This window comes from Loxodonta africana, chromosome 4 (assembly GCF_030014295.1).
Source record: "Loxodonta africana isolate mLoxAfr1 chromosome 4, mLoxAfr1.hap2, whole genome shotgun sequence".
Lineage (NCBI taxonomy): Eukaryota > Metazoa > Chordata > Mammalia > Proboscidea > Elephantidae > Loxodonta > Loxodonta africana.
The window spans coordinates 76766478-76780406 of NC_087345.1; positions in this window are offsets into that span (position 1 = coordinate 76766478).

Genomic DNA, 13929 nt, shown 5'->3' on the forward strand with positions numbered 1-13929 from the left:
AAGCACTTAACCATTGTGCCTTCAGGGCTCTTGAATTATTATATATTGATATACCACTATACTAATATCATGTATATGATATTCTTCTTATTGGAGCCCTGGTGGTGCAGTGATTAAGAGTTTGTCTGCTAATCAAAAGGTTCCCAATTTGAATCTATCAGCTGCTCCTTGGAAACTCTATGATTCAGTTCTACTCTGTTGCGACTATAGGGTCGCTATGAGTCGAAATTGACTGGAGAGTAACAGGTTTTGTTTGATTTCTTCTTATTATTATCATATATTAATTATTTCATTCCCAAAGGTGTCCAGTTTGAACAATAAATTATACAGTCATGGTTTGTTAAGGTACTAACATAAAATTGTTTTTGGCTTACTTAAACTAACACATTAATGTCATGACTTTAACATGGAGGATATACATCAAAATGGTAACAGCATTTTGAATATGGTTGTAAATCTATTTAGAGACAAGATAGTTAACTAAGTTAATACAAAATACTTATGTGATCTAGGTAGTTTTTACTACGTGATATTACACTGTATTTAAAATTTTACAACAAATCAATTGTGTTCATCCCAAAGCTATTCCATATACTTAAACAGATTTCCACTTTTTCTTTTCCATTTATCCTATCTTTTACTAAAATGTCTACTTGGTGTGGAAATGGGTAGCCTTTAAGATGGTACACAATGATCCTCTTCTACTGGTTTTCCTGCTTTAATGAGCCTTCTTCTCTTGAGTATGCGTGTGCCTATTCCATTAGAATTTAATGAATAGAATGCAACAAAAGTGATAAAGTGTCACTTTTAGTTATAAAATGTCTATGGAGTCCATCTTGTATGCTCTCTCTCTGTCTGTCTCTCAATGTGGTACCTCAGAATAATATTCAATTACACCAAATGTCTTTTAAATAGATTAATGATGTACCTCACAGATCCTCTCGATTGATAAAGTCCTTTATGATACTTTAGCGTGTTTCAGTCACCCCTCTTAACAGGATCCCGAGATGTAGGAGGGACAATTTTTGGATATGGCTTTTTTCAGCTTCAATGAACCCCAAGAGGATCCACAGAAGGCTCTCAAAAATTTTAGTAGTTTTTAGTAGTCTGATAAGTTTTAATAGTTATGTATAGACATCACCAGATTGGATTGAGGGTACCAGATGTGAAGAGATCATTGGAGAGGTCGCAGAATTTCACTGGAAACAGACTAGAAGAGCTTTTTAGTTGTAAACATATGCTACTGCTGTTGTTCTTGTTAAGAACATGTGCTGCATTTCATGGAAAAAAGACTCAGAGGGTAAAGGGGTAAAGCCAAGATCCCAGAGAGTGAAGCCTAGAGAACCATTCCCACAACTTAAGCCTAATCGTGAAATTTTGCCTGGTTGGATTTCAGAATTGGTATGAACTAGTGACTTCTTTGTGCCATCGTTTCCTTTTTTGAACAGGAATGTCTGTATTGTATACCCAATAGAGACATTGAGTATGAAGAAGACAAGTAATTTATCTCTTTAATTTCACAGGTTTCAGATAATGGACAACTGCAAGTGCACAAAAGTACTTAAAGACCCTCTTCTATACCTGGACCTAATGTAGATGATGAGATTCTGGATCTTGAGTGCTTGCTGTAATTGCATGAAACTTTTGGGGATCATGGGAGGGTGTGAGTATATTTCATACTGAAAGAAATTTGAATCTTTGGAGGCTACAAACAAGATTGTGCTAAAAAGCCTTTAAAAAGATCTTCTAAAGAGGCCTGCTCTCTGGTATTCATGTAACTTGCTCTCTTAGTTTATGCACTAGACCTATTGACTTGCTTATAATCAGTAGAATACAGAAAAAGTGATGGGCTATGACTTCCAATATTAGGTTATGAAAACAATATACCTTTCATCTAGGTGTTTTCCTTTGCTCTCTATCTTAGGTCACTCATGCTGGGGAAGCTAGCTGCCATGTTTCGAGACAGTTCTGTGTAGAGACCTGTTAGGGATTTAATTCTGTCCCTCAAAAATATGTGTTGTGGAGGCAGGGGGCCAAGATGGCTGACTAGGTAGACACTACCTCGGATCCCTCTTGCAACAAAGACTCAGAAAAACAAGCAAATTGATCACATACATGACAATCTATGACCCCTGACCATCAAACACAGATCTAAAGAATTGACCTGAGTGACAGGTGAGTGAAAAGCTGCGTCCTGAACCAGGGACCGCTTTTGGAACCCACGACCCACCCCACAGCCTTGAGCCCTGGCAGTTCCCTGGTGCTGAGTCGCAGGGCTAATTGCAGCTTGCTGAGGTGGGGCAGGCATGGGATACAGCCCTAACCCCTAGCCTCCTGGGGTAACATCTGTAGAGATTCAGCCAGCACAAGCAGGCTGCACACTGACAGGGCTAACAAGAGAACCAACAACCACGGGGAAGCAGTCACTGTTCTCAGAGCCTGGAGCCAGCGTCCCAGTCAGAAAACCTTGGCGCTGGGCTTTGGACTGGGTGCAGGGGAGCTGAGCATGGCATCCTGAGATGGCACACACACGGGGCGCAGCCCTAGCCCCCTGAAGTGACCCCGGGGGAAGCCCAGCCAGTGCACGCAGGCACTGCAGCAACGCGGCTGACAGGAGGAAAAGTCACCGGGAGGAAGCAACTGGTTTTGGAGCTGTGAGTGCAGTGTCCCAGCCGGGGAACCTTGGCGCTGGGCTTTGGACCAAGAGCGGAGGAACTAACCATGGCTTCTGAGACAGCGCAAGCACGGGTTGCGGGCCTGACACTCGGGGGCAATCTCTACACAGCCAGTGCACACAGTCGATGCGCCCCTCGGGAATCTCAGACAAAACAGTCATCCCAAGCAAGATAAGTAACTTTGTCTATATTCCGGGGTGCTACTCTCTCCTATCTATCTGATCCCTCCCCTCCCCTTCCCAGGCGGCTTCATTTAACATTGGAATTTCCTGGGCCAGAGAGTGAAGTGCTCTGTGTTTTTTTTTTCTTTGTTTGTTTGTTTTGTCTTTTCCTAATCCATTCTCCTGGCTTGAGAGAAGCAACTAAAAAAACCCAGGGACCAAAAATCCTTCCCTGACTTCCCAAAACTGGACTAAAAATACAGAACTAGCTCCAGCCAAGCATTTGAGATCCACAGTCTTAGGCTTTCATCCCTACAGGGAACAAGGTGGCTATTATAATGCAAAGGCAATTCTGATAGGAATCTGACTGTAATTGTTTTAGTAGATTACTGGAAAGACAAGCTTCCCAGGTCTGATATCTCTACCTATTAAACAGAGCCCCCACTGACCCACAACAGGGAACTGAGGGCTGAAGCTCCACCCAAACCACCTAACCTCCTGCCATAGGGATCTAAGGATAGTACCTGTACAGGTACCTGCATTGGGTGCCTAAGGTACAGCTGCAGAGACCACCCACCAAAGTGCTTTAGGAATAGAAACACACCTACCTCACTGGCACTTGGGGGAAGCCTGTCAGCATCCTGCACCCCCTGGAATGTGACCCCCTGCTGCTACTAGAATCTGGTGCACACAACTATCGCCACTACTCCTCTAAGTGAAGAGGTGACAGTCTATCCCACACACTTGCTGACCCAAAATCAGATTCTACTCAGGAATAGTGAATGGACTCTTAGGCTTATCTTTCTGGTGACGGCCCAAACCAGCTGGTAAGAGGTCATAAGTGATTCAAAGCCTACAACAATCAAGACAGTGCAATCTAGTAGCCCATCTACGTACATTGAAAGAAAACAAAACAAGATAAGACTCAGTGAGCAAACATAAAATAAGCCATTACAATATCTTATACATGGCTCGGAGACAATAGTCAATATCAAACCACATAAAGAAGCAGACCATGATTGCTTCTATAACTCCCCAAATTAAAGAATCAAAATCTTTCCCAAATGAAGATACAATCCTGGAAGTGCCAGATGCAGAATATAAAAAACTAATTTACAGAATGCTTCAAGACATCAGGGATGACCTCAGAAATGAAATAAGGCAATCTACAGAAAAAGCCAAGGAACACACTGATAAAGCAGTTGAAGAAATAAAAAAGATTATTCAAGAACATAGTGGAAAAATTAATAAGTTGGAAGAATCCATAGAGAGACAGCATTCAGAAATCCAAAAGATTAACAGTAAAATTACAGAATTAGACAACTCAATAGGAAGTCAGAGGAGCAGAATCGAGGAATTGGAAGGCAGAGTAGGGCAGCTGGAGGATAAAGCAATTGATACCAATATAGCTGCAGAAAAATCAGATAAAAGAATTAAAAACAAAAAAATGAAAAAACCCTAAGAATCATGTGGGACTCTATCAAGAAGAATAACTTGCGTGTGATTGGTGTTCCAGAACAAGGAGAGATAACAGAAAATACAGAGAGAATAGTTGAAGATCTGTCGGCAGAAAACTTCCCTGGTATCAAGAAAGACAAAAGGATATCTATCCAAGATGCTCATCGAACCCCATTTAAGATTGATCCAAAAAGAAAATCACCAAGACATATTATCATCAAACTTGCCAAAACCAAAGATAAAGAGAAAATTTTAAAAGCAGCCAGGGATAAAAGAAAGGTCTCCTACAAAGGAGAATCAATAAGAATAAGTTCAGACTACTCAGCAGAAACCATGCAGTCAACAAGGCAATGGGATGACATATATAGAGCACTGAAGGAGAGAAACTGCCAGCCAAGGATCATATATCCAGCAAAACACTCTCTCAAATATGAAGGCGAAATTAAAACATTGACAGATAAACCTAAGCTTAGAGAATTTGCAAAAATCAAACCAAAGCTACGAGAAATACTAAAGGAAATTGTTTCATCAGAAAATCAATAACATCAGATAACACCACAATACAAGGTCACAGAACAGAACATCCTGATATCAACTCAGACAAGGAAATTACAAAAACAAATTAAGATTAATTTTAAAAAGAAAAAAAATGCTCAAAACAGGGAATCATTGAAGTCATTATGTAAAAGACCACAATAATCAAAAAGAGGGCTAAATACAGGAGGCATAGAACTGCCATACAGAGAGGAAAACAAGGTGATATAGGACGATACAAGTTAGGTTTTTTCTTAGAAAAATGGGGGCAAATATTAAGGTAGCCACAAAGAGGTCTAACAATTCCATAACTCAAAATAAAAACCAAGAAAAACATAATGACTCAGCAAACATAAATTCAACTACTATGAAAATGAGGAACACACAATTTATAAAGAAAAACATCTCAGCACAAAAAAGTAAGTGGAAAAATGAAATTGTCAACAACACACACAAAAAAGCATCAAAATGACAGCACTAAACACTTTCTTATCTATAATTACACTGAATGTAAATGGACTAAATGCACCAATAAAGAAACAGAGAGTCTCCGACTGGATAAAGAAACGCTATCTGTCTATATGCTGCCTACAAGAGACACACCTTAGACTTAGAGACACAAACTAAAACTCAAAGGTTGGAAAAAAATATATCAAACAAACAACAATCAAAAAAGAGCAGGAGTAGCAATATTAATTTCTGACAAAATAGACTTTCAAGTTAAATCCACCACAAAGGATAAAAAAGGACACTACATAATGATTAAAGGGACAATTGACCAGGAAGATATAACCATATTAAATATTTATGCACCCAATGACAGGGCTGCAAGATACATAAAAAAAACTTTAACAGAACTGAAAAGTGAGATAGACACCTCCACAATTATAGTAGGAGACTTCAACATACCACTTTCAGAGAAGGACAGGACATCCAGTAAGAAGCTCAATAGAAACACGGAAGACCTAATTGCTACAATCAACCACCTTGACCTCATAGACCTATACAGAACACTCCACCCAACAGCTGCAAAATATACTTTTTTTCTAGTGCACGTGGAACATTCTCTAGAATAGATCACATATTAGGTCATAAAACAAACCTTTGCAGAATCAAAAACATCCAAATGTTACGAAGCATCTTTTCAGACCACAAGGCCATAAAAGTGGAAATCAATAACAGAAAAAATAGGGAAAAGAAATCAAATACTTGGAAACTGAACAATAAAAAGAAAAACAATACCCTGATCAAAAAAGACTGGGTTATAGAAGACATAAAGGAGGGAATAAAGAAATTCATAGAATGCAACAAGAATGAAAACACTTCCTATCAAAACCTCTGGGACACAGCAAAAGCAGTGCTCAGAGACCAGTTTATATCAATAAATGCACACATACAAAAAGAAGAAAGAGCCAAAATCAGAGAACTGTCCCTACAACTTGAACAAATAGAAAGTGAGCAACAAAAGAATCCATCAGCCACCAGAAGAAAACAAATGATAAAAATTAGGGCTGAACTAAATGAAATAGAGAACAGAAAAACAATTGAAAGAATTAACAAGGTCAAAAGCTGGTTCTTTGAAAAAATTAACAAAATTGATAAACCATTGGCCAGACTGACTAAAGAAATACAGGAAAGGAAACAAATAACCCGAATAAGAGACGAGATGGTCCATATCACTACAGACCCAACTGAAATTAATAGAATCATATCAGATTATTACAAAAAATTATACTCTAACAAATTTGGAAACCTAGAAGAAATGGATGAATTCCTAGAAAAACACTACCTACCTAAACTAACACAATCAGAAGTAGAACAACTAAATAGACCCATAACAAAAAAAGAAATTGAAACGGTAATCAAAAAACTCCCAACAACAACAAAAAAAGCCCTGGTCCGGATGGCTTCACTGCAGAGTTCTACCAAACTTTCAGAGATGAGTTAACACCACTGCTTCAAAAGGTATTTCAAATCATAGAAAATGATGGAATACTACCTAACTCATTCTATGAAGCCACCATATCCCTGATACCAAAACCAGATAAAGACACCACAAAAAAAGAAAATTACAGACGTATATCCCTCATGAACATAGATGCAAAAATCCTCAAAAAAATCATAACCAATAGAATAAAACAACATATCAAAAAAATAATCCACCACGACCAAGTGGGATTTATACCAGGTTTTTTTTTTTTTAATGCAAGGTTGCTTTAATATTAGAAAAACCATTAATGTAATCTACCATATAAATAAAAGACAAAAACCACACGATTTTATCAATTGATGCAGAAAAGCCATTTGACAAAGTCCAACACCGATTCATGATAAAAACTCTCAGCAAAATAGGAATTGAAGGGAAATTCCTCAACGTAATAAAGGACATCTATTATTTTTTTTTTTTTTTATTATTATACAAAGCCAACAGCCAACATCATTCTAAATGGAGAGAGCCTGAAAGCATTTCCCTTGAGAAGGAGAACCAGACAAGGATGCCCTTTATCAAAACTCTTATTCAACATTGTGCTAGAGGTCCTAGCCAGAGCAATTAGGCTAGACAAAGAAATAAAGGGCATCCGGATTGGCAAGGAAGAATTAAAATTATCTGTATTTGCAGATGACATGATCTTGTACACAGAAAACCCTAAGGAATCCTCCAGAAAACTACTGAAACTAATAGAAGAGTTCAGCAGAGTCTCAGGTTACAAGATAAAAACTAACAGAAGAGTTCAGCAGAGTCTCAGGTTACAAGATAAACATACAAAAATCAGTTGGATTCCTCTACACCAACAAAAAGAACATCAAAGAGGAAATCACCAAATCAATACCATTCACAGTAGCCCCCAAGAAGATAAAATACTTAGGAATAAATCTTACCAAAGATGTAGAAGACCTATACAAAGAAAACTACAAAGTACTAGTGCAAGAAACTAAAAAGGACCTACATAAGTGGAAAAACATACCTTGCTCATGGATAGGAAGACTTAACATAGTAAAAATATCCATTCTACCAAAAGCCATCTATACATACAATGCACTTCCGATCCAAATTCCAATGACATTTTTTAATATGATGGAGAAACAAATCACCGACTTCATATGGGAGGGAAGGAAGCCCCAGATAAGTAAAGCATTACTGAAAAAGAAGAAAGTGGGAGGCCTCACTCTACCTGATTTTAGAACCTATTATACAGCCATAGTAGTCAAAACAGCCTGGTATTGGTACATCAACAGGCACATAGACCAATGGAACAGAATTGAGAACCCAGATATAAATCCATCCACATAGAAGCAGCTGATATTTGACAAAGGCCCAGTGTCAGTTAATTGGGGAAAAGATAGTCTTTTTAACAAATGGTACTGGCATAACTGGATATCCATTTGCAAAAAAATGAAACAGGACCCATACCTCACACTAGGCACAGTGGATCAAAGACCTAAACATAAAGACTAAAACGTTAAAGATCGTGGAAGAAAAAAATAGGGACAATGTTAGGAGCCTAATACAAGGCATAAACAGAATACAAAACATTACCAAAAATGATGAAGAGAAACCAGATAACTGGGAGCTCCTAAAAATCAAACACCTATGCTCATCTAAAGACTTCACCAAAAGAGTAAAAAGACCACCTACAGACTGGGAAAGAATTTTCAGCTATGACATCTCCGACCAGCGCCTGATCTCTAAAATCTATATGATTCTGTTAAAACTAAACCACAAAAAGACAAACAACCCAATCAAAAAGTGGGCAAAGGATATGAACACCCACTCCACTAAAGAAGATATTCAGGCAGCTAACAGACACATGAGAAAATGCTCTCGATCATTAGCCATTACAGAAATGCAAATTAAAACTACGATGAGATTCCATCTCACTCCACCAAGGCTGGCATTAATCCAAACAACACAAAAAAATGTTGGAGGGGCTGCAGAGAGATTGGAACTCTTATACACTGCTGGTGGGAATGTAAAATGGTACAACCACTTTGGAAATCTATCTGGTGTTTTCTTAAAAAGTTAGAAATAGAACTACCATACAACCCAGAAATCCCACTCCTCGGAATATACCCTAGAGAAATAAGAGCCTTCACACGAACAGATATATGCACACCCATGTTTATTGCAGCACTGTTTTCAATAGCAAAAAGCTGGAAGCAACCAAGGTGTCCATCAATAGATGAAAGGTTAAATAAATTATGGTACATTCACACAGTGGAATACTACGCATGGATAAAGAACAGTGACGAATCTGTGAAACATTTCACAACATGGAGGAACCTGGAAGGCATTATGCTGAGTGAAATTAGTCAGATGCAAAAGGACAAACACTGTAAAAGACCACTATTATAAGTTCTTGAGAAATAGTATAAACTGAGAAGAACACACACTTTTGTGGTTGTGAGAGGGGGGAGGGAGGAAGGGTGGGAGAGGGCTATTTACTGATTAGTTAGTAGATAAGAACTACTTTAGGTGAAGGGAAGGATAATACTCAATACACGGAAGGTCAGCTCAACTGGACTGGACCAAAAGCAAAGAAGTTTCTGGTATAAACTGATTGCTTCGAAGTTCAGCGGAGCAAGGGCGGGGGTTTGGGGACTATGGCTTAAGGGGACTTCTAAGTCAATTGGCATAATAAACTCTATTATGATAACATTCTGCATCCCACTTAGAAGTGTGGCATCTGGGGTCTTAAATGCTAACAAGCAGCCATCTAAGATGCATCAATTGGTCTCAACACATCTGGATCAAAGGAGAATGAAGAACACCAAGGTCGCACGATAACTATGAGCCCGAGACAGAAAGGGCCACGTGAACTAGAGACTTATATCACCCTGTGACCAGAAGAACTAGATGGTGCCCGGCCACAACTGATGACTGCCCTGACAGGGAACACAACAGAGATCTCCTGAGGGAGCAGGAGAACAGTGGGATGCAGACCCCAAATTCTCATAAAAAGACCAGACTTAATGGTCTGACTGAGACTAGAAGAATCCCGGCAGTCATGGTCCCCAAACCTTCTGTTGGCCCAGGACAGGAATCATTCCCGAAGACTACTCATCAGACATGGAAGGGACTGGACAATGGGCTGGAGAGAGATGCTGATGAAGAGTGAGCTACTTGTATCAGGTGGACACTTGAGACTGTATTGGCATCTCCTGTCTGGAGGGGAGATTGGTGGGTAGAGAGGGTTAGAAACTGGCAAAACGGTCACAAAAGGAGAGACTGGAAGAAGGGAGCGGGCTGACTCATTAGGGGGAGAGTAAATGGAAGTATGTAGTAAGGTGTATATAAGCTTTTATGTGAGAGACTGACTTGATTTGTAAACTTTCACTTAAAGCACAATAAAAATTATTAAAAAAAAATGTGTTGTAAATCTTAATACCTGTGTATGTAACCCCCTCTGGGAATAGGGTTTATTTGTTATGCTAATGACGCTATATCAGTGTAGGTGTATCTTAAGCCAATCAATTTTGAGATATAAAAGAAGCAGTTTAAGCACTGAAGCAAGTGGAACTGGGAGAAGATAGATGACAGGCCATGTGAAGATTTCCAAAACACCAAGGAACAGAAGCTGGAAAAAGACAAGGGCCTTCCCCCAGAGCTGACAGAATGAAAGACTTGCCCCAGAGCTGGTGCCCTGAATTTGAATAAATGTTTCTTTCTTTAAAACCACCACTTGTGCTATTTCTATTACAGAAGCTATGAAACTAAGAGAAACCCCATGTGAAAAAGAATCTAATCGCTGCGAGCACATGAATGAGTTTGGAAGTGAATTCCCCATAGATGAGAAATCAGAGGAGTCTGCACTTCCTGTGGGCAGCTTGAATGCACTTTTATGAGAGGCTTGTACCAGTGTCACTCAGGTAAGCCTTGGTTAGATATCTGAAACACCAAAACTGAGATTTTTTTTTTTTAATTTTTACTGTGCTTTGAGTGAAAGTTTGCAAATCAAGTCAGTCTCTCACACAAAAACTTATATACACCTTGCTACATACTCCAAATTGCTTTCCCCCTAATGAGACAGCCCACCCCCTCCATTCACTCTCTCTTTTCGTGTCCATTTCACCAGCTTCTAACCCCCTCTACCCTCTCATCTCAACTCCCGGAAGGAGGTGCCAGCATGGTCTCAAGTGTCCACCTGATCCAAGAAGCTCACTCCTCACCAGCATCCCTCTGCAACCCATTGTCCAGTCAAATCCCTGGGGGCCATGACTACTGAGGCCCTTCTAGTCTCAGACCATTAAGTCTGGTCTTTTCATGAAAATTTGGGGTCTGCATCCCACTGTTCTCCTGCTCCCTCAGGGGTTCTCTGTTGTGTTCCCTGTCAGGGCAGTCATTGGTTGTAGCTGGGCACCATCTAGTTCTTCTGGTCTCAGGCTGATGTAGTTTCTGGTTTATGCGGCCCTTTCTGTCTCTTGGGCTCATAATTACATTGTGTCATTGGTGTTCTTCATTCTCCTTTGATCCAGGTGGGTTGAGACCAACTGATGCATCTTAGATGGCCACTTGCTACCATTTAAGACCTTAGACTCCACTCTCCAAAGTGGGAAGCAGAATGTTTTCTTAATAGATTTTATTACGCCAGTTGACTTAGATGTCCCCTGACCATGGTCCCCAAACCCCCATGCCTGCTATGCTGGCCTTCAAAGCACCCAGTTTATTCAGGAAACGTCTTTGCTTTTGGTTTAGTCCAGTTGTGCTGACGTCGCCTGTATTGTGTGTTGTCTTTATAGTTACCTAAAGTAGTTCTTATCTACTCTCTAGTTAGTGAATACCCTTCTCCCACACTCCCTCCCTCCCCCCTTCATGTAAGCATCAAAGAATATTTTCTTCTCTGTTTAAACTATTTCTAAAGTTCTTATAATAGTGGTCTTATACAATATTTGCCCTTTTGCAACTGACTAATTTCATTCAGCATAATGCCTTCCAGATTCCTCCATGTTATGAAATGTTTCACAGATTCATCACTGTTCTTTATTGATGCGCAATATTCCATTGTGTGAATATACCATAATTTATTTATCCTTTCATCCATTGTTGGGCACCTTGGTTTCTTCCAAATTTTTGCTATTGTAAACACTGCTGCAAAAAAACATGGGCGTGCACATGTCTGTTCCTGTGAAGGCTCTTATTTCTCTAGGATATAGTCCAGGAATGGGATTACTGGATCTATGGTAGTTCTATTTCTAGCTTTTTAAGGAAGCACCAAATCAATTTCCAAAGTGGTTGTACCATTTTACGTTCCTACCAGCAGTGTATAAGTGTTCCAATCTCTCCACAGCCTCCCCAACGTCTATTGTCCTGTGTTTTTTTGGATTAATGCCAGCCTTGTTGGAGTGAGATGAAATCTCCTTGTAGTTTTGGTTTGCATTTCTTTAATGGCTAATGATCATGAGCATTTCCTCATGTATCTGTTAGCTACCTGAATGTCTTCTTTTGTGAAGTGTCTGTTCGTATCTTTTGCCCATTTTTTAATTGGGTTATTTGTCTTTTTGTAGTAGAGTTTTTGCAGTATCATGTAGATTTTAGAGATCAGGCACTGATCGGAAATGTCATAGCTAAAAACTTTTTCCCAGTTTATAGGTAATCTTTTTACTCTTTTGGTGAAGTCTTTGGATGATCCTGGGTGTTCGAATTTTAGGAGCTCCCAGTTATCTAGTTTCTCTTCTGCATTGTTAACCATGTTTTGTATACTCTTTATGCCATGTATCAGGGCTCCAAATGTTATCCCTATTTTTTCTTCCATGATCTTTAGCGTGTTAGATTTTATATTTAGGTCTTTGATCCATTTTAAGCTCGTTTTTGTGCATGGAGTGAGGTACAGGTTTTGTTTCCTTTTTTTTGCTGGTGGATATCCAGTTATGCCAGCACCATTTGTTAAGAAGACTGTCTTTTCCCCATTTAACTGTTTTGGGGCTTTTGTCAAATATCAACTGCTCATATGTAGATGGATTTATGTCTGGATTCTCAATTCTGTTCCATTGGCCTATGTATCTCTTTTTGTACCAGTACCAGCCTGTTTTGACTACTGTGGCAATATAATAGGTTCTAAAGTCAGGTAGATTAAGGCTTCCCACTTTGTTCTTCTTTTTCAGTAATGCTTTACTTATCTGGGGCCTCTTTCCCTTCTATATGAAGTTGGTGATTTTTTTCTCCACCTCATTAAAAAGTGTAGTTGGAATTTGAAGTGGAATTGCATTAAATCTATGGAACGCTTTTGGTAAAATAGAAATTTTTACAATGTTAAGTCTTCCTATCCATGAGCAAAGTATGTTTTTCCACTCATGTAGCTCTCTTTTGGTTTCTTGAAGAAGTGTTTTATAGTTTTCTTTTTGTAAGTCTTTTACATCTCCGGTAAGATTTATTCCTATGTATTTTATCTTCTTGGGGGCTACTGTTAATGATATTGATTTGGTGGTTTACTCTTACCTTTGATGTACTTTTTGTTGGTGTAGAAGAATCCAGCTGATTTTTGTATGTTTATCTTGTATCGTGATGCTCTGCTGAACTCTTCTATTAGTTTCAGTAGTTTTCTTGAGGATTCCTTAGGGTTTCCTGTATAAGATCATGTTGTCTGCAAATAGAGATACTTTTACTTCTTCTTTGACAATTTGGATGCCTTTATTTCTTTATCTTGCCTTATTGCTCTTGCTAGGACCTCCAGCACAATGTTGAATAAGAGTGGTGATAAAGGACATCTTTGTCTGATTCCCGATCTCAAAGGGAATGCTTTTAGGCTCTCTCCATTTAGGATGATGTTGGCTATTGGCTTTGTAAAAATGTCCTTTATTATGTCAAGGAATTTTTCTTCTATTCCTATTTTCCTGAGAGTTTTTATCATGAATGGGCGTTGAACTTTGTCAAATGCCTTTTCTGCATCAATTGATAAAATCATGTGATTCTTGTCTTTTGTTTTATTTATATGATGGGTTACATTAATTGCTTTTCTAATGTTGAACCATCCCTGTGTACCTGCTGTGAATCCCACTTAGTCATGGTGAATTAGTTTTTTGATGTGTTGTCAAATTCTATTGGCTATTTTTTTGTTGAGTATTTTTGCATCTAAGTTCAGGAGGCATATAGGTCTTTAATTTTC